Source organism: Schistocerca nitens, chromosome 7, assembly GCF_023898315.1.
Source record: "Schistocerca nitens isolate TAMUIC-IGC-003100 chromosome 7, iqSchNite1.1, whole genome shotgun sequence".
Taxonomy (NCBI): domain Eukaryota; kingdom Metazoa; phylum Arthropoda; class Insecta; order Orthoptera; family Acrididae; genus Schistocerca; species Schistocerca nitens.
Genome location: NC_064620.1, coordinates 32767497 through 32794985, shown reverse-complemented (window position 1 = coordinate 32794985; position 27489 = coordinate 32767497). Strand labels below are relative to the sequence as shown.

General features: G+C 39.7%; 1 pseudogene; it reads right to left on the bottom strand.

Moving 5' to 3' along the window:
• Window positions 1-16058: 16058 nt before the first annotated feature.
• Window positions 16059-16176, bottom strand: LOC126196032 (5S ribosomal RNA; annotated as a pseudogene).
• Between the last annotated feature and the right edge of the window lie 11313 nt (window positions 16177-27489).

The following is a 27489-nucleotide window of genomic DNA, read 5'->3' as shown; positions in this document are numbered from 1 at the left end:
CGGTACCATCCGACCGCCGTGTCATCCTCGGTGGAGGATGCGGATAGGAGGGGCGTGGGGTCAGCACACCGCTCTCCTGGTCGTTATGATGGTATTCTTGACCGAAGCCGCTACTATTCGCTCGAGTAGCTCCTCAATTGGCATCACGAGGCTGAGTGCACCCCGAAAAATGGCGACAGCGCCTGGCGGCCTGGATGGTCACCCATCCAAGTGCCGACCACGCCCGACAGCGCTTAACTTCGGTGATCTCACGAGAACCGGTGTATCCACCGCGGCAAGGCCGTTGCGTAAGTAACATGGACGAATTAAAATTGGACCTAACGCAAATTGTAGGGAAAAGAATAAAATTGAAATGAGAAAGATAATTTTACGACGCAAGTACATTCTCTTGTCGATATAGTCGTGCACTGCACGTAAATTTTTAACACACACACACACACAAACACAAACGTAGATTCACCATGTCTATATACACTCCAAGATAAGAGAGAGAGAGAGAGAGAGAGACGCACAACGAAGGAATTAGCCGAATGGGAAGAAGATCGGTAGATGCGATGTGTATGTACAAATAAATGACTACAATTTCGGAAAAACTGGTTCATTTATCAAAGAGAGAAACCTTCACAAATTCAACAAGTGAAAAAGGCTTTGATCCACCTGTGGCCCTTACGCAAGCAGTTATTCGGCTTGACATTGTTTGCTAAAATTGTTGCATATCCTCGTGAGGTATATCGTGCCAGATTCTGTCCTACTGGCGCATTAGATGGTCAGAATCCCGAGATAGTTGGAGGCCCCTGTCCATAATGCTCCAAACGCTCTCATTTGGGGCGGGGTGTGTGTGGGGGGGGGGGGGGGCAGGGTCATCGACGTACCACTGTGCTGTAAGGCTGCCGCGGATGACAACCAAACGGGTCCTGCTGTGAAAATGAATGGCATCCTTTTGATCGAAGTTTTGAGGGACTTCAGCCGTTCACTCATGTAATAAAATAAAACACTTTGAGCCGTGCTTTCGATGTGATTTATTATACAGAAACAGTTTCGGTGACTCAGTACACCATCTTCAGGTCTTAACTTGGAGTTCACCCACTCAGCGTCAGTTAAGGCCTGAAGATGATGTAATGAGTCACCGAAACTGGTTGCTGTATAATAAATAACATCGACAGGACGGCTGCAGATGTTTCATTTTATTACGTAGTCATGTCGGTATTCCACCGCTGTCGAAAACGTCTTCGTTGGTCATGGGGGCTCATTTAGAGGCGGGACTCATCAGTGAAGACAATTCTACTGCAGTCAATGAGTTTTCATGCCAACTGGCACCCTCAATATGGCCCGACAGCCAGGAATGATCGTCTGAGGTGCCTTTCGTTTTCTTGCTTCCAATTCCTTCGTGGTGCGTCTTTTTTTCGTTTTCTTTTTTTCTTACAGTGTATTTTAGACTAGAACACAAATACCGCAGTATAGATTAAACTTAATTCCAACGCTTTGGTTATAAACATGATTCTGAGGATATTTCCAGGGCAACACAGTTGTCCGCGCCAAGATCAGATGATTTTTTTCGTAAGAATCAATGTAAAGTGTTAAGGCAGTCTGCGTTGCCCACTGATGTACGCAATGAAAAGAAATGGTTCAAATGGTTCAAATGGCTCTAAGCACTATGGGACTTAACATCGGAGCTCATCAGTCCCCTAGACTTACAACTAATAAAGACTAACTAACCTAAGGACATCACATACATTCATGTCTGAAGGAGGATTCGAACCTGCGACCATAGAAGCAACGCGGTTCCGGACTGAAACGCCTAGATCCGCTTGGCCACAGCGGCCGGCATGATAAGAAACAGAGAAGGGAAACTGCAAGATAACACACACTTCAGCAAACATCAAGTAAGTCAGTGAGAGACTTATTTACATAAAAAATAAGTATACGTACAAGGTATCTAAAGCTGTTCTCAACTGAAAGACTGGCTTGAACACTGCATTGCTTTAATAGCCATCGTCCCACTGGAGGTCGTATTCCCTGGCCTTCATTTAAACAGAATGTCTCAGAGAGCTGCAGGGGGACCTACAGTTTACTTGGACTCCAAACCACGGTCAAGCTTAGCATTTTCCACACATACGAAACATTACCAGAGTTGAAGGAAATATTAAGGAATACTAAAGTCGAGAGAAGGTTGCTCCCCAGGCTTTCGAAATGTGACGTAACAGTTACGCCCATAGTCACGTAGGCTTATGTAATTCCAACTGGCACTCATCGTCCTAGTGATGATTTGCAGTAGGTCCAATTCCCATCACACGTTTCTGGAAATCTTCTCCAAGTTGTGAGGTAAATTCCAGAACTGGTAATCTCTTTACATGCACTCCCAAATGGACACTTCCATACCTCAATGCTAGTAAACATGGCTCCTCAGACGAGCCGTTTGTGATTTTATCGGGAAAAAGCAGTTATAGTCGCCACCGACTTCACAATGAAATATTGTTCTAGTTAATACAAATGTATTTTAAATGTAAATGTACCGATCACGTCCCCACTTAACTGGCCTAAAATTACTCGCACTGTCCTTGAGTGGGAATATTTTAGCAGTTTGAGGGTGCAAAGGTAAGCACTGCTGCTAAGGTAAGGCGGCATTGACGCACGGATGCAGAGAGGGGTGGGCGGAAATTATGGAAATACCGCGAGGAACGCCTGCCTGAAGATAAACGCAGGTAATGACCAGGCCTGCAGACTGTTCTGTTGTAATTGACCACGTAGTTGCCTGAGCAGTGACCTCAATATGATACAAGTGTCAGTCGTGGTCATAATAGCGTATAATAGTAAACTATCATGTACCCTCCCTTTCTGTCAACCAGTTACATAAGTAAACATGTTGTTGTTGTGGCCATCAGTCCTGAGACTGGTTTGATGCAGCTCTCCATGCTAATCTATCCTGTGCAAACTCCTTCATCTCCCAGTACCTAGTGCAACCTACATCCTTCTGAATCTGCTTAGTATATTCATCTCTTGGTCTCCCTCTACGATTTTTACCTTCCACACTGCCCTCCAATGCTACATTTGTGTTCCCTTGATGCCTCAGGACATGTCCTACCAACCGATCCCTTCTTCTAGTCAAGTTGTGCCACAAATTCTCTTCTCCCCAATCCTATTCAATACCTCCTCATTAGTTATGCGATCTACCCACCTAATCTTCAACATTCTTCTGTAGCACCACATTTCGAAAGCTTCTATTCTCTTCTTGTCCAAACTATTTATTGTCCACGTTTCACTTCCATACATGGCTACAGTCCATACAAAAACTTTCAGCCGGCCGGAGTGTCCGTCCGGTTCTAGGCGCTACAGTTTGGAGCCGAACGACCGCTACGGTCGCAGGGTCGAATCCTGCCTCGGGCATGGATGTGTGTGATGTCCTTAGGTTAGTCAGGTTTAATTAGTTCTAAGTTATAGGTGACTCATGACCTCAGAAGTTAAGTCGCATAGTGCTCAGAGCCATTTGCACCAATACTTTCAGAAACGACTTCCTGGCACTTAAATCTATACTCGATGTTAACAAATTTCTCTTCTTCAGAAACGCTTTCCTTGCCATTGCCAGTCTACATTTTATATCCTCTCTACTTCGACCATCATCAGTTATTTTGCTCCCCAAATAGCAAAACTCCTTTACTACTTTAAGTGTCTCATTTCCTAATCTAATTCCCTCAGCATCACCCGATTTAATTCGACTACATTCCATTATCCTCGTATTGCTTTTGTTGATGTTCATCTTATACCCTCCTTTCAAGACACTGTCCATTCCGTTCAACTGCTCTTCCAAGTCCTTTGCTGTCTCTGACAGAATTACAATGTCATCGGCGAACCTCAAAGTTTTTATTTCTTCTCCCTGGATTTTAATACCTACTCCAAATTTTTCTTTTGTTTCCTTTACTGCTTGCTCAATATACAGATTGAATAACATCGTGGAGAGGCTACAACCCTGTCTATCCCTTCTCAACCACTGCTTCCCTTTCATGCCCCTCGACTCTTATAACTGCCATCTGGTTTCTGTACAAATTGTAAATAACCTTTCGCTCCCTGTATTTTACCCCTGCCACCTTTAGAATTTGAAAGAGAGTATTCCACTCAACATTGTCAAAAGCTTTCTCTAAGTCTACAAATGCTAGAAACGTAGGTTTGCCTTTCCTTAATCTTTCTTCTAAGATAAGTCGTAAGGTCAGTATTGCCTCACGTGTTCCAACATTTCTGCGGAATCCAAACTGATCTTCGCCGAGGTCGGCTTCTACCAGTTTTTCCATTCGTCTGTAAATAATTCGCGTTAGTATTTTGCAGCTGTGACTTATTATACTGATAGTTCGGTAATGTTCACATCTGTCAACACCTGCTTTCTTTGGGATTGGAATTATTATATTCTTCTTGAAGTCTGAGGGTATTTCGCCTGTCTCGTACATCTTGCTCACCAGATGGTAGAGTTTTGTCAGGACTGGCTCTCCCAAGGCTGTCAGTAGTTCTAATGGAATGTCAAGTTCCAGGGGCTTGTTTCGACTCTGGTCTTTCAGTGCTCTGTCAAACTCTTCACGCAGTATCGTATCTCCCATTTCATCTTCATCTACATCCTCTTCCATTTCCATAATATTGTCCTCAAGTACATCGCCCTTGTATAGACCCTCTATATGCGCCTTCCACCTTTCTGCTTTCCCCTCTTTGCTTAGAACTGGGTTTCCATTTGAGCTCTTGATATTCATATAAGTGGCTCTCTTTTCTCCAAATGTCTCTTTAATTTTCCTGTAGGCTGTATCTATCTTACCCCTAGTGAGATAATCCTCTACATTCTTACATTTGTCCTCTAGCCATGCCTGCTTAGCCATTTTGCGCTTCCTGTCGATCTCATTTTTGAGACGTTTGTATTCATTTTTGCCTGCTTCTTTTACTGCATTTTTATATTTTCTCCTTTCATCAATTAAATTCAATATTTCTTCTGGTACCCAAGGATTTCTACTAGCCCTCGTCTTTTTACCTACTTGATCCTCTGCTGCCTTCACTACTTCATCCCTCAGAGCTACCCATTCGTCTTCTACTGTATTTCTTTCCCCCATTCCTTTCAATTGTTCCCTTATGCTCTCCCTGAAACTCTGTACAACCTCTGGTTTAGACAGTTTATCCAGGTCCCATCTCCTTAAATTCCCACCTTTTTGCAATTTCTTCAGTTTTAATCTACAGTTCATAACCAACAGATTGTGGTCAGAGTCCACATCTGCCCCTGGAAATGTCCTACGATTTAAAACCTAGTTCCTAAATGTCTGTCTTACCATTATATAATCTATCTGATACCTTTTAGTATCTCCAGGATTCTTCCATGTATACAACCTTCTTTTATGATTCTTGAACCAAGTGTTAACTAGTAAACATGTCCAACGTCAAAGTCGGTTGTATCCTTACTGTCAGTTATAGTTGCTACAGCTATTAATTTATTTTTTTCTTTCCGCTGCCACATGTGTACAACCTGTTCTTATTTACTGGTGTACTGACCTCCCTATAGGTTGTTAATGAGCAAATAATAATCATACATTAAAGCAACTTAATAGGCGCCTCCTGTATGTTACTTTGTACTCCTCCCTTCTCCTCTGCACTTCCTTCACCCCCTCGTCTTCCCTCACCCCCCCCTTCCCCCTCCCCTAGCCCACATCTTGTGTTTTAATACATCTTATATTCCTTGATAAGCTTATCTTTGTTTCCAAAATATATGTTCCTAACCAGTAAATATCTCAGTCACTGCCTCAGCCCCTCTCCCTAGTCCCGTATCTGCATTTCATGCTGTATCTAATTTTTCTGTAAATAATTGTCGAATTTATATTGTAGCATTTGCCTATAATCTCTAGATCCCTCATATAAACGTTTTATTTATGGAACATGACCTTAGTGTAGAACCCGTTACCAGCGATGTGGAAGGCGTAGTATACCGTTAGAAGAGCCTGTTCTGTTGATGATGCGAATGGAGCGGTATACTGTCTGTCGAATCTCTGGAACAGTTCTGAAGCGAATGCCACGAAGTGATTCCTTCATCTTCGGAACCAAATCAGAGTCACAAGGACGTAAGTCGTATTACTGTTCGTTTTTGGAGCATCGCTTGTGGCCAGCTTTGCGAAAGAAGCGGCGGCACTTTCCGCGCAACCCACCCATCATTTTGCACGACAATGCGCGGGCGCATAAAGCGCAAGCTGTGGCTGCTCTGTTCTGTCGATGCGACTGGAAAGTACTGAACCATAGGCCATACTCCCCGGACTTAAGTCCCTGTGACTTTGATTTGATTCCGAAGATGAAGGAACCACTTCGAGGCATTCGCTTCAGGACTGTTCCAGAGATTCGACACGCAGTAGACCGCTCCATTCGCACCACCAACAAAACAGGCTCTGCTAACGATGCACTATTCCTTCCACATCGCTGGCAACGGGTTCTAGACAACGCTGGTGACTACTTTGAAGGACAGTAACAGGTCCAAACATGTAACTCTTTTGTATCGGTTGTGAATAAATAGTTGCCACTATTTAAGTTTGTAACCTCCCCGCAAAAATAAGATAATCAATATGTGAGCCAAGCTTAAACTCCCCAGAAAAATTGATAAATGGAAATTGACCATAAACCCACAATAATATTAATTAGCTAATAAACCATGAACTGAATGTAACATCTCAACACAAATAATTGAACCTGATAAATTTTATAAGGGCAGCAGTGCTGACCTTCGGCCCTGTGTTCTGTATAGAAAAACCAAAATTCTTACCTCAGTAAAAAATGCATCTATATCTGCTCTTATTTTTCTGCACAGCTCCGTGCAATGCTGGCCTATATTTAATTTTGATTCTTGGAGGAAATGCATAGGAAATATTCTTTAAATGGAAATGAATCTTTTTCTTTAAATGAATTACTTTATAAAAGGTTATTATTGGGGCATCATTTTTTTTTAACAAATTAATTACAATTAACATACGTTATTAGCTGAGCGCAATGCTGCTTCATTACCTTCTACAATAATACACATCGTCCACCACAATCCTGACCAGATTCGGAAGAACAGCACGCCGTCGACGCATGCCGACGCCCGCTCAGTACAACCGTCCACTCGCTACATGCAACTGCCGACTGACTACTACTGCAGACAGAGTGCAACTCGCAACTACTGTTCCTGCCGACTCGCTACACGCAACTGCACCAGACTGCTACTACTCTCCAACTGTCGACTCGCGCGGTCAAGCGCAGACAAGCAACGATAAAATAGCTCTCTGGTCAGAGATTTTGTCATGCCTCGCCATCGCTGGTAATGAATACATACGTGTTTCATAACCCTCCACTGGGGGGGCAAACATTTGGCAGCGATGGTGAGTCATTTGGACTTGCCATGAGCAACAAATTTTTTCTTAACTAACTAACTTTACAATCACAGAATATACAGATATATAGGTGTGTAACATGAAGTAAATATAGTGCACATGCACTCAGTACAGAACATATCAGGTAATGACAAAATATATATACAATGAGTACAGAACATATCAGCAAATGGCAAAAGTGCACATGCACTGTAGTTGAGAACAAATCACAAAAATGTATATGCAATGAGTAGAAATCATGTTTACAAATGACAAAAGTGCACATGCACTGTATTTCAGAACATATTTGCAAATCACAAAAATGTATAGGCCATAAATACAAATCATGATAACAAAATGATTTTTTTCACTATGTCACAAGAATTAGGATAGGAAAGGGAAGGATTGCATCATGGCTATAGCACTTTAAGTTGGAAGCAGCTGCACTGAAAGTCCATATCTTTCTACACAAGCACAACACCAAGTGAGGCAATCTACAGTGCTTTTCTCAGAATTATTAATTAGCGTAGCCAAGACACTGAAATGCCGTAGTAATATTCCATGTTATCCTTTTGGTAGTACATTAGGTACACCAAACAGTGGGACCATAATAGCATCTTCATCGCTCATGGTGGTGGACAGCATGTCGTGTCAACACCACGTTCTTGTCTGTTACAACAACGTAGAATTAGTGCAAAAACCAAATATAGTGCTCCATGATCATGAGGATATACAGGACAAACGGATATTGCAGTAATTCCAGGTAATTAGGTTGGAAGGTGAAGGACATTAAGTCACATACTAGTCTTCATTGAGAATTACACTAGTAATGGGTGGCACTAATTGCCCAGTTATTGAACATTTCTGTACAATGTATGCAGTATTACAGAATAATGTCCATGAGTAACTTTACAGAGAACATTGGCACTCATTGTCTAATTGTAAACCATCAGAAGTCATTTACAGAGAACATTGGCACTCATTGTCTAATTGTAAACCATCAGAAGTCATTTACAGAGAACATTGGCACTCATTGCCTAATTACAAACCATCAGAAGTCATCATAGTATTACAGAATAATGTTTACATAATAATATTCATGAATTGTTTTTACAGAGAACATTTGCACTCATTGCCTAATTGCAAACCATCAGAAGTCATCATAGTATTACAGAATAATGTTTACATAATAATATTCATGAATTGTTTTTACAGAGAACATAGGCACTCATTGCCTAATTGCAAACCATCAGAAGTCATTTACAGAGAACATTGGCACTCATTGCCTAATTACAAACCATCAGAAGTCATCATAGTATTACAGAATAATGTTTACATAATAATATTCATAAATTGTTTTTTTACAGAGAACATTGGCACTCATTGCCTAATTGCAAACCATCAGAAGTCATTTACAGAGAACATTAGCACTCATTGTCTAATTACAAACCATCAGAAGTCATCATAGTATTACAGAATAATGCACATAATTAATCTAATTAAAGTAATCATTGCCATTCATTTTTTTCTAGCAATGCATTGCGTTAGGTAATTACTGGGGAATGAAAATATTTGCTTTTAAATTATTGCTGCAAATGAAGATGTGTAACATCAATCGTCTTGAGTCAGCTGTAGCAAGATGATGAAACAAGTAGAGTATATGTAATCACATTCATAAATGACATGGGTTTAATGAACAACTGCTTATAGCGCATTAATTTCATAAATAATTTCTCCTGCAAAATATACAAAAATTGATTATTAAACTGAAAGATGAAACGCATTTTATGCTGAAAAGTAGTGAACTTCGAATTAACAGGTAGTGAAATGTGTATAAAAAATATGTGTGTTCCCTAGCTGTCCTTTCAAACCTTCAGTCATCCTACTATGCAATATAACACATACTGTCAAAACGAACTGCAACAAATACTTAAATAACTACATAGCATAAATACATAAACTTCAACATCATCCTCATCTGTAAAGAAAAAACTTCATTATCCATCACTTCATTATCCATATTATCATAACTCCATTGTTATCATCACCTGTAAAGAAAAACTTCATTATTCATAGTAGCATATTCTTCATCATTATTCATCATCATTCATTATCATCTGCAAAAAAGTCACTTCATTATTCATTATACAATTATTCCTTATTTCTATCATATTTCATCACTAAAACTAAGATGTGAAATTCTGTCTGACAACCTGCATCAATCGCTTCGTATTCTGAAAGAAAAAATTAGTTAAGAATGCTATTCTACGATGTGTATAGTATATTCTTGTTAATGCTTGTTAATCCTGATCCATTTACTCTTCCTCATAAGGTTTTTGCATCTTCTTTCGTTTATTCCGTAGGTGAAATTCTATTTCTGTTTAATTTATTTCTTTTACACGTTATTTCTTTCTGAAAGTGATGAACAAAGATTAATGTCTTGCATTTAAATCATATACCCATTAAATAAAAACTGGTTTATAGTAACATAATTTGAGCATACAGCATACCATGACAGAAAACGTAATATGTCAAAAAAACATAGACAGTGTTCAGATGCAAAAATGTACACAGAATATCACAATGCAGCAGCAAAAAATGTAAAATAGTCACGATGTTGAGATATCATAGGGCAAAAAATGTCAAAGTCAACTGGTGTGTGTTATATCTTAACTATTTCATAGTGCATACAAACAAAACATGAAAACAATCGTACATACATTAAAAAAATGATGACAAGAAATGTGACTTTCTTTGTGTTCAGCTTGTATGTTGTGTAGTTAATAGAGGCGAGAATTAAAGACTTTAATGGAGAGAGAATTTAATAAAATTAATATGTCATTAGATAAAATTGCGTAATTATTCATAAGATACATAAGTTTATCTGGAAAAATGTGCACGGTCTGATGTGTAACGACAAGAAGAGCGACCTGCTAACCTTACCTTGCCGGGCACTTGCCAAGAAAAAATACGACAATCATCAATAAGTATTCACATGAATATAATTGCATAAGTGGTCATAAAAATTAGGAAATGGTACTACAGCATGTTAAATCATAAAGTATCTTCATTCAATAAAAGGTTTAATATTCGATATGTGGTGGTTTCCTTTGGATTTTCTGGTTCTCAAAGTTTCGACGTGTACAACATTGGGGTGAGGAATGCTGCGAATCCGATATGGACCAGCGTATAGAAGTTCAAATTTACTGCACCTACCTATTATTTTGTTGGATAAATAGTGTGTATGTACTAATATCTTCTGTCCAACGTGAAAGTCACGGCGTATACAAACCTGTTTTTGTTGTCTTCTCCGGCGCTCTGCGGCACGTTTGATGTTGTTCAGCGCAATGTCAATTATTTCATGGTGTCGTAGTCGACGAGATGTAGGAAATGCTACTAATTCTTTAATTTTGTTAGGTGTTTCAACGTTTTTCAGTATAACAGACGGAATGGGATAATGCTTGGCTTGAAATATGTCGTGCTGTTTGACTTGAAATTCATACATAAAACTGGACATAGTACCAGGAATGTTGTCGAAAACTGGAGGTTGCTGTAAAAGAATTTTGTGTAGTTGCGTGCGTTCGACGTCTGTATTTGCACTACTCTGTTTAACTTTATCAGAAATCGTCTGTATTACGTCATAGTCGGCTTCGTCTGGACTATTATAGTTGTGTACGTACGTATCTGTGAACAATGTGAAATTACAGTCTATGTTACGTGATGCGGAAATGACCTCAGTACAATTAATTGTTTGTTCTTCCGCAGATAAAGAGTGCTGAAATTCTAAAGCCAGTTGTACATTTTCATCCTTCAACATGAAATAGGAATTTTGAAAGTCAATAACTGCGTCGTGTTGTACCAGAAAATTCGTACCTAAAATAACGTCTGTTGTCAATAAAGGAACAATCCACAAATTTGAGTGAAATGTGTGACCTGCAATACAAAATGATAAATGTGTCTGTAATTTAACGTCTACTCCTTTACTCGATACTGCTCCTTTCACTTTCGTTTTGCCGTTACACTCGTTGAAAGTTTCTTCATTTATTACTGACATAGGTGATCCGGAATCGATTACTGCTGAAAATTTCGATGAACCAATTTTAATTTCGATGACAGGATGTGAAATGGTTTTCTGAATAACTGGTCTTTCCTGCAAAAGAGTGTCTCGGATGTCGTCAAAAGTAATTACATTTTCGTGAACAACATTCTGCGTGTCAAAAGTAGTGCTTGTGTTACTGGAAGATGCGACTTGTACAGTATCTAGTCAAATTCTATCTGACGTGCTATTATTTTCGGGAGGATTCTGTGGCATTTCGACTATTTGAACTGTTCTGTTATTTCTTCCAGACGTATTACGTTCTGGATGATATCTACTATCTGGTTCATTCATGAGAATATGTTCTTGCGGATGATTTTGCTGTTGGTAAGACCGACTGTTATTAGATGTACGTTGAAAATTGTGCTCATTGTTTTTACGTCTGTCATGATAGTCATTTCTATACGGTGCATTGCGATAGGAATTGAAATATTGTGTTTCCTGTACGTAGTTATTTCCTTGCTGCCGTGCGTTACTATTTGTTGGAGCTGAGACTATACGTGCACGCGGCGAAACATTAAAGTTTGGTTGACCTTGTAGACTGCATTGTTGGTTAGGTATGCTAACCGGCTGGTTTTGTTGCTATTGCGGAGAAAAACGTCTATTGTTACTAAAAATATGTTTGCTATTGCTGATAATTTTACACATACTGATAATTAGAATTTTTTCTGTTATTAAAGTTCTGGTGGTTGTCGTTCCTGGAGCGTCTAATGAAAAATTGTCACTTTCGGTAAAAACTTGTCTTATCGGGTTTTCTTTAGTCATATTTCTTAATTCTAGGTAGAGCAATAATTAAAGAGCTGTTTTGATAGATATAAAGGATAGTAGAATAGAAGGCAGCAGTGCAGAAAACTAAAGATGAAACAGCACTACTACAGCTCGGGGCCCTATGCACGCTACGGCACATATTCATTAAAGCGTAATGGATCCCCTTATGTCTATTACGCGCTGCAAATACACTTCAGCTTTTGTGTTACAGGCAATGCCAGTGAAAATTCAAAAATAAATTGCTGTATCCATGCTAATTGTAGTTTCTGCATTACAGGCAATGCTATTGAAACACAAAAACAAATTGTCATATCCAGTTCAGTGCGTGTACCTGTGCTCTGTCATTTCCAAATACATTACATTTTATTACAGATACAAATTGCTCGTAATCTACGTTCTCGTCACTGAATTTGAGAAAACGTTCAGGTTTGTGTGAGAATCTGTTTGTCTGTGTCATTTCGGATTTCAAGTTGCATAGCTTTTCAGATTTTAAGTCGCGTGGTTTTTCAGATTTTAAGTCGCATAGTCTCTGTAGATTGCTTAAGTGACACTGACTATACGAGTGCGGCAAACGTTCGGAATGTGCCGCACGCTGTGACGCGTTAGTAACTGAAACATTTTTCATTTCTGTTACTTTAATACTTTCGTCGATTTGGCTGATCTGTTGTGCGGATTTCTCATCGTCGTCCGTATTCAGAGTGTGTGAAACTTCTGGTGACTTTAAATTAAACTCGTCGCGTATCTGTGTTGCGTTTTTAGGACATTGTTCAGCGACTGCACTAATTTCATCTCTAATTGGTTCTGCTGTCGCTGCATCTGTATTACTTAATTCTTGTACAACAAATGTAATTTCTTCATTACTGTTCCTAGCATGAGCCTTACTTTCTTCACATGATTGTTCTTTCGTATCGTGACGTTGCACGGTAACAGCTGTAATCTGTTCACTAACTTGTTTGTTCTGTTCGTTAAGGTTGCCGTGTTTTTCGTTCGTCAGTTTGAAACTTTCATCAATTATTTCATTAAGTTGTTTCAAATTGTTGTCGAAACTTTCATTAAGTTGTTTATAATGGTTGTCAACTCTTTCATTCTGTTGTTTGAAAATTTCATTCATTTGTCGTAAAAATGCCATAACCTGATCCCAGCTAAAATTATCGGCTCTATTCTCTGTGCTGTTTGATGGTGTACCTGTAACTGTCACGTTTTGTGTAACCATTTGGTTATACTGTGATTCTTGAAAATGTTTTCCAATCGGATGTGCACTGTTAGTCACTAACTCGGAATTAAATAAATTTGTCGTACTCTGATTGCACTGTTCATTTTCGTTAGAAAAATTTGTCTGTTCGTCACGTAAATCCTGCAAACCGGGTGTGTTAAGCTGGGCAGCGCTCATTGTAACAGAACGCCCCGCGTCATCAATTGACGTCAAATTAACAGAGGACACAATTGAATTCGTTTGCTCAACGTTAAGATAAAAATCATTATTAATGGTCGGTACGCACTGATTGTCAGTAAACGGAGGATTGTCATCATTACACTGTGTGTCACAAGTACTATCGTTCAAATTATTAGAATCGGCTATTTCATTCATTACACATCGCGATGTACTATTAACAGTTTTTCGCGGCATTTTTACACAAATCAAGATTATTCACTAATGAAACAAACACAATGCAAAATGCAACAAACACAAATACAACAAAGAGCAAACAGAATTGCCGATGATCCGTGGAAGAAAGATTGACAAATTAGAAAATGCGTTGCGCAATATGCTAATTATATTAAGTAAATAAGAGCAGATATATGACTACTTATCAGAAGATTCACAAAGAAATACGATCCTGGTCCGGATGTCGCCAAGTGTAACCTCCCCCCAAAAATAAGATAATCAAAATGTGAGCCAAGCTTAAACTCCCCAGAAAAATTGATAAATGGAAATTGACCATAAACCCACAATAATATTAATTAGCTAATGAACCATGAACTGAATGTAACATCTCAACACAAATAATTAAACCTGATAAATTTTATAAGGGCAGCAGCGCTGACCTTCGGCCCTGTGTTCTGTATAGAAAAACCAAAATTCTTACCTCAGTAAAAAATGCATCTATATCTGCTCTTATTTTTCTGCACAGCTCCGTGCAATGCTGGCCTATATTTAATTTTGATTCTTGGAGGAAATGCATAGGAAATATTCTTTAAATTGAAATGAATCTTTTTCTTTAAATGAGTTACTTTATAAAAGGTTATTATTGGGGCATCATTTTTTTTTAACAAATTAATTACAATTAACATACGTTATTAGCTGAGCGCAATGCTGCTTCATTACCTTCAACAATAATACACATCGTCCACCACAATCCTGACCAGATTCGGAAGAAGAGCACGCCGTCGACGCATGGCGACGCCCGCTCAGTACAACCGTCCACTCGCTACAACTACTGCCCACTGACTACTACTGCAGACAGAGTGCAACTCGCAACTACTGTTCCTGCCGACTCGCTACACGCAACTGCACCAGACTGCTACTACTCTCCAACTGTCGACTCGCGCGGTCAAGCGCAGACAAGCAACGATAAAATAGCTCTCTGGTCAGAGATTTTGTCATGCCTCGCCATCGCTGGTAATGAATACATACGTGTTTCAAGTTCCAACCCTCATATATAATATATAAAATTGGTATTTGTTTATATAAGGCATCCTTTTATGAGTTTTTTATTTTGACAATGCTAACTCTTTTTTCAATAAATGCATGACTGTTCACATGATTAGCAGATCCGTTAGCAGTCCGTTAGGCTTCGGCCTGAAAATGGTCTACTAATGAAACATGGTAGCATAGAGCATAAAAATAAACAGCTGATGGTCATCTACAATGAAGTTTCACATGTATAGAAGACTTATACCGCATACAGGTAAAGCGGTAAAACATCATCCGCTAAGACACACTGGAGACGAAATGTCTGTTGAGTGATCGTGACACACGGCCATTGAAGAGGATTATGCCGCAGAGTAAGAGGCCGAGAGCTCTCAAGTCACTGCAGAACTGAATGTCGCACTCGTATACCCTCACAGCACGAAAACAACAACACCAAGGAATTGCAGATAGAACTGGGATTCCCAAACCACTCATTACTGATGGGAATTCCCATAACAGGAAAACGTTGTGAGGAAGCCAAAAAGCCTGGACTATGGAGCGACGGGAGAAAGTCAATTGGTAGGATAAGTCTTGTTTGCAAACCGTGGCCGACCTATATCCAAAGAGTGTAACATGACTGGAGTTCAGTAATGATTTGGGAAGCATTATCATTGAATTCCATATGCCCGATGACAACACTGCAAAGTCGCATAACTGCCAACGATTATGCGACCATTTTGGGTCATCGGATCCATCCCATGGTACACTGTTTATTCCCCAGTAGTGATGCCGTGTTCCAAGACTACAGCTGTTCACACAGCTCGCATCGTCCAGGTCTGATCTTGTGAACAAGAGGATTTGTCGCGTCCTCACTGGACACCAGAGTCACCATATTTTAATATTATCGAGCCTTTGTGATGTACTTTGGAAAGTATGGCGCTTGAGTGCTATCCACCTCCATCATCGTTACCTAAAATTGCCACTATTTCTCTGGGAAAATTGTATGAAAGCACTCCGTCTTCAGGCCACTAGTGGCCTACCGGGACCATCCGACCGCCGTGTCATCCTCAGTGGAGAATGCGGATAGGAGGGGCGTGGGGTCAGCACACCGCTCTCCCGGTCGTTATGTTGGTAGTCTTGACCGAAGCCGCTACTATTCGGTCGAGTAGCTCCTCGATTGGAATCACGAGGCTGAGTGCACCCCGAAAAATGGCAACAGCCCATGGCGGCCCGGATGGTCACCCATCCAAGAACCGACCACGCCCGACAGCGCTTAACTTCGGTGATCTCACGGGAACCGGTGTATCCACTGCGGCAAGGTCGTTGCCGGAAAATTGTATAAGACTACCTTGAAAACCATACAGGATGTATATTTACTATCTCGAAAAGACTGGAAGCTGGTTTAATGCCAACGGTTTACCAGCTCTGCAGTAGGAGTGGCGTTTCCGTATTTTTGTCAAACCCTTGTATGTCCAGGATGGATACGTCGAGCAGAAGCTGTACCTTTGGCCTCCACCCGAATCAGTCCTCTGGATTTTTTTGTCTGGGGTCAACTCAAGTCTAATGTGTACTACATTGCCGTCGATACAGTTGAAGAATTGCAGCAGTGAAACATACAAAGTTATCAAAATATCCCAGATGATGCTGGAAAAACACGAATCACTTCGTAGACGAGTGCAGTATTGCACCCAATTGCGAGGTCCACTCTTGGAGCACGTTGTTTAACAGCTGCGATTGTCCAGTAGACTTTAACATGTAACACGCTGAGGTACCATTCATTTTATGTTAAGGTTGTTCATAAGTGGAATTGGAATCCAAATAGATTAGGTCTTAAGCTACAAATTTACATTTTAAATATATATGTATAAGTAAGCGATTAACCCGGGACCCGGAACGAAGTATTAGTTGCAGGTTGCGTACCTAACGGCTTGGAGGAACAAAAGAATTGCTTCTTATTATTTCACGTAACTACTGACCACATTCAAAATGCGGTCATCATTTACTCATTAAGAAGTATAATAGCATGTTAAGAGTTTAACACAATAATAGAAGTATTACAGTTAGAAGCTGTTTGTCTTCTACATCTACATCTATACGGATATTATGTAAATCACATTAAAGTGCTTGGCAGAGGGTTTATCGGACCACCTCCATAACTTGAAGCAACGAAATTGATGGCGAGCAAATACCCGGAATTCATTCCTCCCGTACTTGAGAAAGAGAGCACTTAGTGAATTCCAACAAACTTTTTCTTGCTTTGATGCTTTTAGAAAGCAATCAGAGGTTTGAATCTGTTTTACACACGGCTGTTCGATTCTTTAAAGAATTGGTGGTTTACTGGGTCTTACAAATTAGGGCAGTATTACATACTGAAGTCAGTGCGGCTCGTAATCCCAAATTCATAATTATTTCGCAAAATGCTTATTTAAGTAAACATGCCTTTTTTTTAACTGTCAGTTTTCTGATTAGTTTGATGATGCCCTCCACGAATTCCCTCCTGTGCCAACCTTTTCAACTTTGCTGGATGTATCCCAATCATTGTCTTCGTCTACAGTTTTTACCTTCCACTGCTCCTTCTAGTGCCATGGAAGTTGTTTCCCGACATCTTAACACACTTCCTGCCATCCTGTCCATTCTTGTCAGTGTTTTCCATATATTCCTTTCCTTGCCCATTATGCTGATAACCTTATTCCTTACCTTACCAGTCCACCTAATTTTTAACATTCTTTTGTAGCACCACATCTTGCCGATTATGCTGATAACCTTATTCCTTACCTTACCAGTCCACCTAATTTTTAACATTCTTTTGTAGCACCACATCTCAAATCATTCTATTCTCGTCTTTTCCTGTTTTCGCACAATCCATGTCTGACTGCTACACAATGCTGTGCTCCAAATGTACATTCTCAGAAATTTCTTCTTCAAATTAAGGCTTACGTTTGATGTTAGTAGACTTCTCTTGGCCAGGAAAACGCTTTCTGCCAATGCTAGTCTGCTTTTGTGTTTCCCTTACTCCGTCCGTGATGGGTTATTTTCCTGCCTAGGTAGCCCCTGCCTATTGGAAAATTTTTTCTTCTATTCTCGTATACTTTTACCCGTGTCAATTTTCACTATTAATTTCATATGTGATAAACGGATGTTATGCAATGCTTATTAACAGCACGTAGCTGGTCCGAAAAAAAAGTAAATCAAAGCAATCACGCGTAAAAATGGAACAAATTAACCATGATAATTTGCTCTATGTGTTATTATCGTCATTAGTCGAGCGTATCTTGAAACACTGAGTTTCGTTTGGAACGGAGCTACATTAAATCAAGTTGTGCCGGAGCAGTGTATGGTGTGCTGAACTACAGCTGCAATCTGTTGACCGCATACCGAACCTCATATCGCACGAGAGCGAAATAATAAAGCGGCGGCTCGTAATGAACCACAGCAGGGGTTGTGGGTTTCTGCGCAGCCGGGTGGATACTGTTATGCACATTGCGGCACGTAGTGGGCTTTTGCGGCGTCCAGTTTTTGAGCTGATGGTGCGAAATAGTTGCTGTTATTTGGCTTTCGAAACAAACAGTCGTTACAAAATGATAATAGAAGATAATTAGAAGCTCTCTAATAAATAAAAACTGTGAAAATACTGCAGTGCGTTGTTGTGCATTAATAAACGTTACCAGAAAAATTTGTTTCATCTCATACGTGTACCTGAATGTAACAATCTGTAGGGACAGACGAACGTAGGCCTGCTGGCAGGGTCTTATTTACTGACAGGTACTTAAACCTAACTAACCTAAGGACACCACACACACCCATGCCCGAGGCAGGATTCGAACCTGCGACCGTAGCAGTCGTGCGGTTCCGGACTGAAGCGCCTAGAACCGCATGGCCACCGCGGCCGGCTAACTTAATTGTTACTGCTACTTTCTTAGCCGTTATCGTTGACAGTGGCGGCCCGTAAGTATATATTATGGGTGTTCACAAATTTTTAAATTCAGATAAATATGACAGAGTGAGATTAATAGCATCTACTGTAAAAACAGTTATGCTTATCAACATATTTATACAACTTCAGCTGCTGTCAATAATAATAATAATAATAATAATAATAATAATAATAATAATAATAATAATAATAATATACATAACTTGTTTGAAAAAGGAAGAACGGTTTTTGTTGAATTTTGTTGTTTTGTACACATTTAAGGACAGTGGAGGCCCGGGAAAAGAATAGGCCTCCGGTATGTTCTGCCAGTCGTAAAAGGCAACGAAAAGAACAAACCACTAATAGGGCTAACCCCCCTTTTAGTGTGATTACTTGGTTCAGGACAGAACTAAAGAAGCCTCGGACAAGCGCCGTCATGGTCGGGGACGGCGCTTGAACCCTATGCCTGCCCACAATGGTAATGACACTGCTAGCCAACTGGAAAATGATTTAAATCCAAATAGAGGTGTTTTGCAGGATATGCTTCCTGCAACCACCCTAGAAGGAAAACAAAGACAGAGGATGAGATGGTCAGATGTAGTTAATCGACACCTCATGTTCTGTTATTACCAAGCAACAAACCTAGGAACCAACACAACTGGATACAGATCACAAGTATACACAACATTTATTACCAGATACCCAGAATTAAAATTTTTAACAGAACAACGTCTAGCTGATCAGATTCGTGTAATAATAAAAAATAACAGGATACCCCAGTCAGAATTAGAAAACATCAAACAACAAGTACAACAAATACTGGAACAAAATAATGTGCAATTAGAAGAAGAAGAAAATACAGTAATGGACTCAAACATCCCAGAGCAAACAAACAAAGAACAACACGCATCAATTAAACAATCAGAGGAAAATGAAATCTTAAGACAGCCACCAGCACAAGCACAAATAGAACACAAAGTGAAACACATGTTAGATATAGAAGAAAAATTTCAGTTGACATATATAGAATACAAAGACACAAATACAGACATTAGACCATTCTTGCATAGACCACCAAATAGCCCACAAGTCGAAACAACAATAAAAACTATCAACACAATCATACACAACAAAATAAATGAATACACAACTATGGAAGAGTTACAACTACTGGTTTATGTAGGAGCACTCACTACACTAAATATACACACTAGGCAGATATCAGAACCAACCAACACACAGAAGAAACCCACAAAACCAGCATGGCAACACAGGCTACAGATCAGAATAGAAAAACTGAGAAAAGACATCGGACAGTTAACACAATTTATAAGAAATGAAATATCAGACAAAAAACGAAAAAGGTTAGGTAAAATCTCACAACAAGAAGCAATAGAGCAACTAGATGAAAAGAAGCAAAAATTACAAGCTTTGGCGAAACGACTTAGAAGATACAAAAAAAGTGAAAACAGAAGGAAACAAAACCAAACATTCAACACAAACCAAAAGAAATTTTACCAAACAATAGATAACACACACATAAAAATAGACAATCCACCAAACATAAGAGACATGGAACACTTCTGGAGCAGCATATGGTCAAACCCGGTACAACATAACAGGCATGCACGGTGGATACAAGCAGAAACAGATACATACAAGATGATACCACAAATGCCTGAAGTGATAATTTTGCAACATGAAGTCACCCGAGCAATTAATTCTACGCACAATTGGAAAGCCCCTGGAAATGATAAAATAGCAAATTTCTGGCTAAAGAAGTTCACCTCAACACATTCACATCCAACTAAATTATTTAACAGTTACATTGCAGACCCATACATATTCCCTGATACACTTACACATGGAATAACTTATCTGAAACCTAAAGATCAAGCAGACACAGCAAACCCAGCTAAATATCGCCCCATAACATGCCTACCAACAATCTACAAAATATTAACTTCAGTCATTACACAGAAATTAATGACATATACAACACAGAACAAAATTATAAATGAAGAACAAAAAGGCTGCTGCAAAGGAGCGCGAGGATGTAAAGAGCAGCTGATAATAGATGCAGAGGTGACATATCAAGCTAAAACTAAACAAAGGTCTCTACACTACGCATACATTGATTACCAAAAAGCTTTTGATAGTGTACCCCACTCATGGTTACTACAAATATTGGAAATATACAAAGTAGATCCTAAATTGATACAGTTCCTAAACGTAGTAATGAAAAACTGGAAAACCACACTTAATATCCAAACAAATTCAGATAATATCACATCACAGCCAATACAGATTAAGCGTGGAATATACCAAGGAGACTCATTAAGTCCTTTCTGGTTCTGTCTTGCTCTGAACCCACTATTCAACATGCTAAATAATTCAAATTATGGATATAATATTACTGGAACATACCCACACAAAATCACACATTTGCTATACATGGATGATCTAAAACTACTGGCAGCAACCAATCAACAACTCAACCAATTATTAAAGATAACAGAAGTATTCAGCAATGATATAAATATGGCTTTTGGAACAGACAAATGTAAGAAAAATAGCATAGTCAGGGGAAAACACACTAAACAAGAAGATTACATACTTGATAACCACAGCGACTGCATAGAAGCGATGGAAAAGACAGATGCCTATAAATACCTAGGATACAGACAAAAAATAGGAATAGATAATACAAATATTAGGGAAGAACTAAAAGAAAAATATAGACAAAGACTAACAAAAATACTGAAAACAGATTTGACAGCAAGAAACAAGACAACAGCTATAAATACTTATGCTATACCAATATTGACCTACTCATTTGGAGTAGTGAAATGGAGTAACACAGACCTAGAAGCACTAAATACACTTACACGTTCACAATGCCACAAATATAGAATACATCACATACATTCAGCAACAGAAAGATTCACATTAAGCAGAAAGGAAGGAGGAAGGGGATTCATCGACATAAAAAACCTACATTATGGACAGGTAGACAATTTAAGAAAATTCTTTCTAGAACGCGCAGAAACTAGCAAAATATACAAAGCAATTACTCATATAAATACATCGGCTACACCACTGCAATTTCATAACCACTTCTACAACCCTTTAGATCACAGAACATCAACAGATACGAAGAAAGTAAATTGGAAAAAGAAAACACTTCATGGCAAGCACCCGTATCATCTAACACAGCCACACATCGATCAAGACGCATCCAACACATGGCTAAGAAAAGGCAATATATACAGTGAGACAGAAGGATTCATGATTCCAATACAGGATCAAACAATAAACACCAGGTATTACAGCAAGCATATTATTGAAGATCCCAATACCACAACAGATAAATGCAGACTTTGTAAACAACAAATAGAAACAGTAGATCACATCACAAGCGGATGTACAATACTAGTAAATACAGAATACCCCAGAAGACATGACAATGTCGCAAAAATAATACATCAACAGCTTGCCTTACAACATAAACTTATAAAACAACACGTTCCTACATACAAGTATGCACCACAAAATGTACTGGAGAATGATGAATACAAATTATACTGGAACAGAACCATTATAACAGATAAAACAACGCCACATAACAAACCTGACATCATACTCACCAATAAAAAGAAGAAATTAACACAACTAATCGAAATATCCATACCCAATACAACAAATATACAAAAGAAAACAGGAGAAAAAATTGAAAAATACATCCAACTGGCTGAGGAAGTCAAAGACATGTGGCATCAGGATAAAGTTGACATCATACCAATTCTACTATCAACTACAGGAGTCATACCACACAATATCCACCAGTACATCAATGCAATAGAGCTACATCCAAACGTATATATACAACTACAGAAATCAGTAATTATTGATACATGTTCAATTACCCGAAAGTTCCTAAATGCAATATAACACATACCATACAGTTAAAAGGAAGTGACGCCTGATCAAGGTCCGCGTCACTTTTCATTTTTAACCAGACTTAACGTCTGAGAAAGTAAAGAATAATAATATACATAACTTGTTTGAAAAAGGAAGAACGGTTTTTGTTGAATTTTGTTGTTTTGTACACATTTAAGGACAGTTTAAGGCAAGAACGAAATAAGCTTTCACTACTCTCCATTTCGCATTTTTGTGTATGTTGGAGTTTCCGTGCTTTTCTTATTTTTTCGGACAAATGTACAAGATCCCTAATATATGTATTAGTTAACGAATTAGCTTCCGGGCTGAAAATCAGACATACTCACGTTGCAGCTTATTATACACTTCTACGCTCGCTTCTGGTCATGATTATTCGAGTTCATCACTTTCTCAGACAACGAACGTGATCTCTGCGGCCCTAGTTCCTTTGCGGCTAACTTTTCTTGGTGATTTTCTTTTCAGTTAGCACTTAAAACTACTCAACAGAGTTCATCTTGACACTGCACAGGATAGCTGATTCCTGCAGAGTAAACATCCAACTACAAACACAAACTTCCGTTTGCGGAAATGGTTAAATTCAAGTGGACACTGTCTCCCAACAAGGTCACTTGATTAGAGTACAGATGCGTTAAGAGTCATAAGGGCCAAAAACACACAGTCTCTGACCCCACATTTAAGTGAATATCGTAGAAACCAGTGAGACAGATTTTCATAAATGTTCATATATATGTAGAATGTGGACCTACAGTGCAGATAAACGTGACATACCATAATATCAAAAGAAGTCAGAAACATGAATAACTGCTACAGTTTCACAATCGACTGTGATGTGCTTTATGGTTCTCAGCTCCTCAAATGGATTACTGTACGATAAAATCAAAAAGTTAATGTACTGTATCTCATTCAGAATCCCATAAAATATGTTTTACCATGAATATAACTATAACATATAGTGCTGTCCGATCTAATTTTGCTGTACAGTGAGTGAATTGGCGTATCTAAGGAATGTGCTGCCTGTTATCGGTATTTATGCCAAGCGAATTGGGATAAGTCTGCTGCACTGTGCTACCACCTGGTGGCATTGATGTAAACATGTATTAGTTGAAAAGAAAGGGCCAGCAGTGCACGCCGAGAAACGTGCACGCTGTTTATCAAATCCGTGTCTATTTGGGTTGTAAGGCAATTACGTCACGCCAGCTACGCATGCGCAAAAGCTTCTTAAAGCGTGCACAACTGAGGGCGTGCTCGGGACCCTGATGGCCAGTTTCAGTGAGTCTAGAGGAGCAATGTAGCACAGTGCCGTAGATTTAGTGCCGTGTATTTCAGGTTATCCCATTTACATTACGTTTAACAGCGTTCAAAGGAAAGTAGCCAAGAAATCCGCAAGGTGTTCACTGCTCTTGTGCTCTCACACAACAGCCACCGCTGAACGTTGATACTATTCGTTAGCGTATGTTTTAGTTTGTAGGTATGTAGGGAGCCTGACAAAAATTGAAGCACCCAAGAGGGGAGGAAGAAATAAAGTGAAACTTCACTAGTTGTGAGGGTATGTGATGTTATTTCAGTGATACCAAAATCGAGTCAGATTCACAAAGAACTTGGCAATATGAGACTACTTACCAATATTACATTGTATCCCCTCTGGTCTGAATGCATGTACTGATTCGGCTGGGAAGGATTTCATAGAGCCGGCGCCATAAAGCCGTTATATCCTCCCATGTGGCGAGCTACCCCATAACTGTTATAACAGGCCCTTGATGGCGTGGACTCTGGCACTGGGGCGCGAATGACAGCCGAGCTGTTCCCACACATCCTCCATCTGGCCAGAGATGTACCTCAGTATCAGGCTGACAGTTCATAGAGACATATGGTATGTGTGGAAAATGGCACCATGATACCATCATATGAGAGGTAACACACGAGGACGCAAGATGCCCGTGACGTATTTTTGTGTCGTCAGAGTTGCCTTAGTCACCATGTAACCTCCCCCTCATTTATCGACCTTAATGACAGTGAAAAATTAAACCGCGTGCACCTAATGGAAATTTGGGAAAAGCAATCGTCACCGAAGTTCATTTGTCGGTAAAGACGGAGCAAAGGATTACATCTAAATAAAAGGAAAAATGCAAATGAAATTGGTGGAAGTTAATTTTGAGAAAAGGGTAAAATTAATAAGGAAAGTAAATGTGCGGTCGTTACGTTAAAAATTAATTGGCGTTAATTAGATATTTGAGATTTGGGGAAAATTACAGTCGCCAGTCCTATGGACAACTACTATAATAACTGAAAATGAAAGATTAATGCACATATAATTAGCACTAAAAGCGTGGCAACTGAAGGTTGACACGTGTGTTGTGAAAACTGAATGTTTGTCAGAAGTAATAAATTTCGCTATGCTCTGACTTAATATAGCAAAAGAATTAATAAAACCGGAAAATTGAAAGTTAATTTAGTAACTGAAATTAATAGTGAACTTTGTTTTTGAAGCACTGCGAAATTTAATAAAATAAGGGTAGTCTTGGGCTACCTCAACAATCATTTCAAAAGCTACTTGAATCTACGCAATTTAGAAATAAGAGATTTAACTTTGAACTTGAATTAAATGATTCTGAACAATTAACAATAGTAAAATTTAGTACGTAGCAAGCTGAGCTGCAGTCACAGGTAAGCCAAAATATGTTAACAAAACTCGCACTCTTAATTTCTGCTTGTGTAATCTAAATATTGTAGCCAGCTATGAATACTCCAACTGAACTTTGAAATTAAAATAGTGAAATGGAATGATATTACTTTAATGCTGGCGTATGAATTTCAACGACACTTGGGTTCATTACAAAAAAGGAAGGGACCCTGCTTGGTAATGCAATTGGAACAATGAGCAACAAAAGTTCATGCTAAGTTGCCGTATTTTTGTGATGCAGCAGTTTGAAAAGCTGTTGTCTGCCATACAGTTCTAAAACTTTACGTGCTTTTAGTCTTCCTTCTTAGTTGACTGAAGGTTTGCAGTCGTCGATCGGGGAGGTGGCGACAGTCACACATTGTCGGCCGTCGCTGTTGCAGAAGCTGGATGTTGGTACGTCTTCTTCTCGACACGGTCACCAGGCGAAACGGGCTCTTGATGTGCGCCAGCTAATGCTTCCCGTCCGCGACACCGTGTCAGAAACTATCGTAGCAAGTCGAGCGCAATTACATGCTGCCAAACCCCGAAAGCGTGGCAATTCGCACACAACACACCTGCTCCACCGCCCTACTCCAGCTAGACTCCCTCTGCCCGCGCTCCATGCGGCAGAGTTAACACTACCACAGATCCTAAACACTTTGGCCCTCCACACGACCAATCGATTTAATAGTTCGGTAGCATAGTTTTGCCTAGGCCAGACCCAGCGTAAAAATACAAATAATATTTACAAAACAAACCAATTATAAATCGACATATAAAGACACAGAAATGTCATATCTTCAGGTAACAAAATAAGGAAAAAAATTTATAGTACAATAGATGGAAATAGGAGGATATGCATTTCCGGCGTTACAACCACCAGCCGTGACATCAATCCAAACCCGATAGCTGCCCACATCGTGACGCCAGAAATACCACAGCAGTGTCTCTCCAAAACGAAGGAGGAATGGGACGTCTCTCATGGTTGCTGGACAGACAATAGTCATCCTGCGTAGTGCAGAACCGGGATTCATTGCAGAACACAACAGGACGAGTTTCATTGAGAATCCATGGATCACAGTCACTACAACAAACTTAGCCGTTTTTATTGTGGTGTTAACAACAGCCTTGTGTCAGATCAACGGCTGCAGGAAGCAGTGGAAGATGTGAAGCGGTTGGAAAGTGTTGGCTGCACAGTACTACGATCCTCCCTTGTTGCAGCGAGCAATGTGGCGCAGTGGTTAGCACACCACCGTCACCTTCGATCTCCGGAAGGAGATCGACAGTTCAGATCCGCGTCCGACTATCCAGTTCTAGGTTTCCCATGGTTTTCCACAGTGTATCCAGGTGGGCATGGCCAATATCCTTCCGCATCCACGAATCTTTCCAAGCTTGTATTTTAATGACCTCGACGTCGACGGGGCGTTAAAGCTAATCTGCCTTTCTTCCTTCCTTCCTTTTGCATTACGGTGGTCAGACGTAATGAGCTGGAACCTTGATGACGAGTATGACTGCCCCCAGTTCGACGTCGGGCCTCTGTCACATCTGAATGCCTCTCCAATCCGTGCAAACCACAATGAGGCCCCTTTCAAACACTCCCAGGTGGCTATAGTGCTGTCTCATATGAGTACACGGCATCTCCATTTTCTTCACTCTGATTACTCAGTATCTCATACTATTCACGTGCTGTATGTACCGTCCCAGGACTGGTAAGAACACTAAACGTGAACAACACCAGTGCACTCTGCTGTCCTTTCTGTCCGTCACAGTGAATTGAAACTATAATCATTTACCTACTCGCCGAAGGATGGCACACATACGAAATTACATCGATATCCGACCATGTCTTCTGGGTGTTTCCCTTTTTGTAAGGAAGTGTATGTAGAGAGATAAAGTTAGCGTTGATGTTAATAATGCTATATTACACATGAGTAACACTATTCGTCTGCTTAATGTGCAATTACGTCAAGTACGTGAGGTAACGGGCGAGTTGTGGCGCCCTGGAAATATGTTCGGAATTGGGGCGGCCGCACAAGACGCTCGTCAAAGCCGGGACCCGGCGGCAAACACCTGGTGGCAAACATTAGCCGGATGAGAGGTGTAGCCGCA